The sequence below is a fragment of the Ceratotherium simum genome, chromosome 3 (genome assembly GCF_057802395.1).
Source record: "Ceratotherium simum simum isolate JZ-2026a chromosome 3, ASM5780239v1, whole genome shotgun sequence".
In the NCBI taxonomy this organism is placed as follows: Eukaryota; Metazoa; Chordata; class Mammalia; order Perissodactyla; family Rhinocerotidae; genus Ceratotherium; species Ceratotherium simum.
The window spans coordinates 5,557,202-5,563,692 of record NC_141902.1 but is presented as its reverse complement, the minus strand read 5'-3'; the positions used below and the strand labels follow the sequence as shown (position 1 = coordinate 5,563,692).

Sequence of the window (6,491 nt, the reverse complement as noted above, 5' to 3'; positions counted from 1 at the left end):
TCAAATCTTATTCCTTCCACATGAAGGGAAAGGACATAAGTGTTTAGCTGTAACTGGGGAGGTATGTCCAGGACTGCTCTTACAGATACTCTTTTCATGAACCCTTATTCAATATTGTTTATAGATGGCTTTGTCTTTAAAATGACAAGGATATATCCTGTGCAGGGCCAAGATATAATCATCATGGAGTATGCAACCATCAAATCAACTCCACTGCCTAATGCTCTGTTTTCCCAAGTGCCTAAGCTAACAGCTTTGAATTGAGCCTGCATTCTGGTCAAATGAAAATGGTGAACATGTAACATATAGTAGACACATGATTCAAGATTTGAGGGTGCTATGAAAGCAATGGAGATTTGAGATACATTCAAGTAACCTGATAGAAAAATGACAAAGTGATCAATGACATATTAGAAGTTATTAAATACCCAAGAAATATCAGTTATTAAAGTATAAGCCCATATTTCTGATATCACCACAGAAGCCAAAGACAATGCTCTTGCTGATTTATTTGCTAAACAAGTAGCTCTTGTTATCCTACCATATGGGTGCCACTAATTTGGCATCTATCCTCATTGAGCTTACAGAAGGACAATTGGCTAAGTTTAGACAGACTATACTTGCCAAATGGTAATTTCATAACTTCATTATTCTCTCTCCATTTACTAGTTATAACATAAGGAAACATTTTTCCTTCTCTCATTAAATTACCTATGCATTTCTTTAAATGCAAGTATCGACGGATGGGTTTCTTTTTATCCCATGAATATTCTGTTGCTATTGTTATTTTAATGCTCAACTTGTTTCATATTTAGCCAGTGGGAAACCATTAAAACTGGGTCCTATGTCCTTTTGGCATTTTTTTGAGCACTGTCTTACTTTCTGGAACTCCAAGATGTTCCAGGCTCACCTTTTACTTTCCCTGCCCCAACACTAAGAGTCAACTATATTTAAAAGGAGACCAGTTCCTTCTAATGAGGGACGGTATTTAGAAACCAAGATCAGGATTTAGGGTGTGCTCATTGCTGCTGGGGTGTCTTTGCTTTTAGGCCCTTTCAATGGGCAGAGCTAAGAAATATAAATATATCTACAACTTTTATTTTTTTCTCTCTCATCTATGTATCTATGTATCTATCCATCCATTCATCCATCCATCCATCCATCCATCCATCCATCCATCCATCCATCCATCCATCTGTTGAAACCCATGAGTTATACTGATAGCTTTCATTTCAATTCAGCACCACAGGATTCACTCTAGTCTTCCGCTTTCCATATTTGTAACTACCTTCTCCAACAGTGAAAAATCTGGCTTCTTTAATCCTCTACATACTTAATCATTTGCTCAGTCCTACAATACACAGAAGGTAGTTTCAGAATTGCTAACTCACACTGCCATCAAAAACAGACCCTCTAACTAGATTTTCATATTTGTTTACAGTTCTTTTAGGCTTTAGACTCAGTGTATATAGTCAAAGTAGTGTGTTCCAAAGTTACTCAGGTTAGTTCTATTTTTCCCCTTCAGTGCAATTATGTTTTTTTTTTTAATTTGGGATATAGTTGAGTTATATCATTTATATTATTTGAGGTTTTATTCTCTTAGTGTTTTTAATTTTATTTTTTGAGTGCATATAACAACATGATTAAAAAAAAATCACTATCCAAATTATATCTAAGTGTATATTCAGAAAAGACTGCCCTCTCCACAATCTCTTCCACTCTGTTCCTGTTAACCCCTATATGTAACTAATCTCACTGGTTTCTGATTCATCCTTCCTGCATTTCTTTTTGGAAAAAATGAGAAAACTTGAAACGCTTTAAGAATTTTCATGTCATCTTTGCCCAGGGGTTGCAGTAATCTTTTCTGGATTGCTTCAGTGTACATGTACTGACCAAGCACTAGTGGCTCCATTTTTATTGCCTGTGATAGCAGTAGATATGATAAAGTGATAATTAGAGTTTTGGAGGTTTGTCATTGTTGGATCTCCAAATTGTCCCACTGGGCTCTATTCTTAGCTTTTTCAGTGTCTTACCTGTTTACACTATCAGCATTAATTATGGTTTATATTTGAGGATGGCTTAAACTGATAGGCTGCCCCTGCACAGCTCTACCCTTCTCAGCCTTAGGAGAATTTGCTATTGTGAATAGGCTATTCAATTTGAACTGACGTAAGATTTTTACCTTTTCCTTCATATTCTTGTTATTTTTTTCTGATGATATTCTGCTAATTGTTTTAATTTCTTTAAACTGAACTTTTGCCATTTACTTGGGTTCTCTTTTCTATTTGGCTACTTCTGTTTTTAACAAATAGGGCTTAAGGAACTGGCTTTGCTCAGCTGCTATGTCTATGCTGGAATATTGTTGACAGCTTTTAATGAGTCTGCTCTGAAAATCTTTTACTGATTCTCAATACGTTTTTTTTTTTTAATTTTGGAATTTGGTTCAAATTAGTTTGAGAGGAAAGACTTCTAAAATACCTGAAGTAAGTGTTCCTTATTTCTTTAAATTTTCCTTTATTCCTATCATATACCATGTATATTGGAATCCCAGCCAGCCCTTTTTGGATCATCTCTGACTTATTAATGGAGAAACTAGAAACCTAAGTTGGTGAAGATGTGGCAGGCCTGGTCTCTACGTGTTTATGATTGAAAGCTCCCAGAGGAAAGGCCTGGAGTTGGGGCCTCTAGGCAGAGGATTTCCTAGTTTATACCTGTGAGGGGGTAGAACAAGGTCAGACTATGTTAAGTTTTAGCATCTACTGGCTGTGGACGAAGATCTTATAAGGTTTCTCCCTTTAATTCTGTGTGTGTGTGGTGTGTTTTGGAGAGATGACATGTCACAGAAAGGCAGTGTGGTATAGTATAGTTTTTTGACTGTGACCCATACCAACAATATATTTTGGCTTATATGGCCTCAATAAATATATATTTATGTATAAGTTATATACTTGTTCTACTATACTAATATAATTTGTAAGTCACAAAACAAAAATAAGACACCTGTAACTAATATAATGTCAATTATATCTGAATAAAAAATAATCTAATAATAAAGTCATTACATGTTAATATTAATAAAATGAAAACAAAAACCAGCAACTTATTCCCTCCTCCCTAAAAAAAAAAATTTACTGAGAACAGTGGCATTGTTTTACATTTTGCAAAATTTCTTTAATGTCCAACTTAATATAAGATAGTGGGAGCCTCATATCTGTCTCTGTATTCAATCTGTTACATGTCACATGACCTCAGGAAAACTCCTCTGTGTATCCACAAGAGGAAAAAGTGAAAAAGAAAAATAGCATATCAGTAGTATCATGAATATAGTTTTGACCTGACAGGCCACCTGAAGTGGTCCCAGGGAAACCACGGGTCTCAAGACCACACTTAGAGAACTACTGCTCTGAGACTTGCTCTCTTCCCCACATCCAATTTCCCCACAATCATTCCAGAGAGGTAAGGACCTGGCAGAGTCATTTCTGCTGTGTGAATCTCTCCATGTGTCCATAGTTGACTGGTTGTGTGGTAGAGAAGGAACCCAGGGAGACTTAATCCAACTCTCTCCCTAAAGAATTTATAATTACGATGGAAAGATAATAAGTTTGTCCCTTGACTGGCTGGACGTGTGGTCTATAAACATGAAACTGTGTGGCAGCTACTTTCAGCACACTGTGTAGATTGTACAGGAGAAGAAGCCATTCTGTAGCAAGAAAACAATAAAGCAAAGGATCGAATGAGGTAGAGGCCGGAATCCTATGGCCTTCCTGCTCTTTTGCTGTAATCAACACCTTGGCGTTCTAATAATGAAGTTCCATTTTCTGTTGGTTTCCTTACCTTGGTTTCTGATATCAAGCAGAGTCCTACTTAATACACAATCATTTGCTTTATGGTTATAATTCCTTTGAAACAAAAAATATAACCCCAAAAAGGGCACTTAGAAGTCCTGTGAAGCAGCTCTAATTTGCAGTTTTTAAAAAATATATTATTTCCTTCCATGTTGGATTTCCTCTTGAAACCCTCACAGGCAAAAAGCTGAACACACAAGTGCAACCCTCGTTGCTTTGGAAATATCTAAATTATGTCCTAAAAAAAAATAACAAAATCAACAAATTCTTTTCTAAAACGTAAAAGTTCACCTGGTATATGAGAAATGGTAATATAAGATTAAAACTCAATATAGGATTAAAACTCAGAAGCAGTTACAGAAGGGATTAGATGCAGCCACGTTAATATGAATGTAGCTCTGATCTGAGGGCAAGGGCATGAATTAAATAACTTATAGAACTGGGATGTAGATACTTATTTTTATGGTCAACAAGGTCTTTTCAAAATATTTTCTAAATATAACTAATATTTGTTGAACATAACTTTACTTGCCTAGAATTGTGCAAGTGCTTCACAAACATTATCATTTAATCCTCAACAACAAGCCAACGATGAAGATAATTATCTTTATTTTACAGATATGAGAGGCAAAGTTCAGGAATATTGCCTGACATTGCATAGTTTACAAATCATAGAGATGGAATTTGAACCTGTATATTTAACTTCAAAGTTTGTACTTTCTCCTGTAAACCACATCAAATTCATGGTTTGTATAGCTTAAATATTAAACTCAGTTGAGGAAAATCAATCAAATAAAAACAAAGCACACATAATCTCAAGTAAATAATAAACCATATGCTTGTCTTTCCAACCATTCTGTGTCCTTGCACAGCGCCTGGCTCATGGCAAACATTCAATAAATATTGTTAAATTTATTAATACAGAAAGTGGATTTGACTTATTGCTGAGAAACCGTAAATGTGATCAGGTAAAAAGGGAGCATATTGAAAGTTTCAGACAACTTTTTTCCATCGGGTAAACTTTTGCTCCCCTCGTCAAATAATATAAATGATCATAATAAAAGTCCTTCACTCTTCATTAGCATTTATGTCTTATATGTTATATCATATGTCTTGTGTGTCTTATATTGTTATATCTTATCTTTTTGATGATAACCATTCTAACGGGTGTGAAGTGATATCTCATTGTGGTTTTGATTTTCATTTCCCTGAGGATTAGTGGTGTTGAGCACCTTTTCATGTAACTGTTGGCCATCTGTATTTCTTCTTTGGAAAAATGTCTTTTCAGATCCTCTGCCTGTTTTTTAGTCAAATTGTTTGATTTTTGCTATTGAGTTTATGAGTTCTTTATATATTTTAGATATCAACCCCTTATCAGATAGATGATTTGCAAACATTCTCTCCCATTCAGTAGGCTGCTTTTTCATTTTGTTGATAGTTTCCTTTGCTGTGCAGAAGGTTTTTAGTTTGTTGTAGTCCCATTTGTTTATTTTTGCTTTTGTTGCTCTTGCTTTTGGGGTCAAATCCAAAAAAATCATCAGCAATACTGATGTCAACGAGCTTACTGCCTAGATTTTCTTCGAGAAGTTTTATGCTTTCAGGTCTTACATTCAAGTCTTTAATCCCTTTTGAGTTAATTTTTGTGTATGGTGTGAGACAGGGGTCCAGTTTCATTCTTTTGCATGTGGCTGTCCAGTTTTCCCATCACCTTTTATTAAAGAGACTCCTTTCCCCATTGTATATCCTTGGCCCCTTTGTTGTAAATTAATTGACCAAATGTGTGTGGGTTTGTTTCTGGGCTCTCTATTCTGTTCGATTGATCTATGTGTTTGTTTTTATGCCGATACCATACTGTTTTGACTACTATGGCTTTGTAATACAGTTTGAAATCAGAAAGTGTGATGCCTCTAGCTTTGTTCTTCTTTCTCAAGATTACTTTGGCTATTTGAGGTCTTTTGTGGTTCCATACAAATTTTAGTGTTGTTTGTTCTATTTCTTTGAAAAATGCCATTGGAATTTTGATAGGGATTGCATTGAGTCCATAGATTGCTTTGGGTAGTATGGACATTTTAACAATATTAATTCTTCCAATCCATGAGCATGGAGCATCTTTCCACTTATTTGTCATCTTCAATTTCTTTCATTAATGTCTTATAGTTTTCAATGTACAGCTCTTTACCTCCTTGGTTAAATTTATTCCTAGGTATTTTATTCTTTTTGATGCAGTTATAAATGTGATTGTTTTCTTAATTTCTCTTTCTTATAGTTTGTCCACAGTGTATAGAAATGCAACCATTTTTTGTGTATTGATGTTTGTATCCTGCAACTTTACAGAATTCATTTTTTGTTATAAAGTATTTTGGTGGAGTCTTTAGGATTTTCTATGTATAATATCATGTTGTCTGCAAATAGTGACAGTTTTACTTCTTCATTTCTGATTTGGATACCTTTTATTTCTTTTTCTTGCCTAATTGCTCTAGCTAGGACTTCCAACACTATGTTGAATAAAAGCAGCAAGAGTGAGCATCCTTGTCTTCTTTCTGATTTTGAGGAAAAACTTTCTCAGCTTTTCACTGTTGAGTATGATGTTAGCTGTGGGCTTGTCATATATGGTCTTTATTATATTGAGTCATATTCCCTCTATAT

The 6,491-nt window shown here is 34.9% G+C and overlaps 1 non-coding gene across 1 annotated transcript; it reads right to left on the bottom strand.

Annotated features, from left to right (window-relative positions):
• Positions 1–1,801: 1,801 nt before the first annotated feature.
• Positions 1,802–1,904, bottom strand: LOC147917401 (U6 spliceosomal RNA). Its single transcript, XR_015551845.1, has one exon. It is a non-coding gene; the product is annotated as a U6 spliceosomal RNA (small nuclear RNA).
• Positions 1,905–6,491: the final 4,587 nt, after the last annotated feature.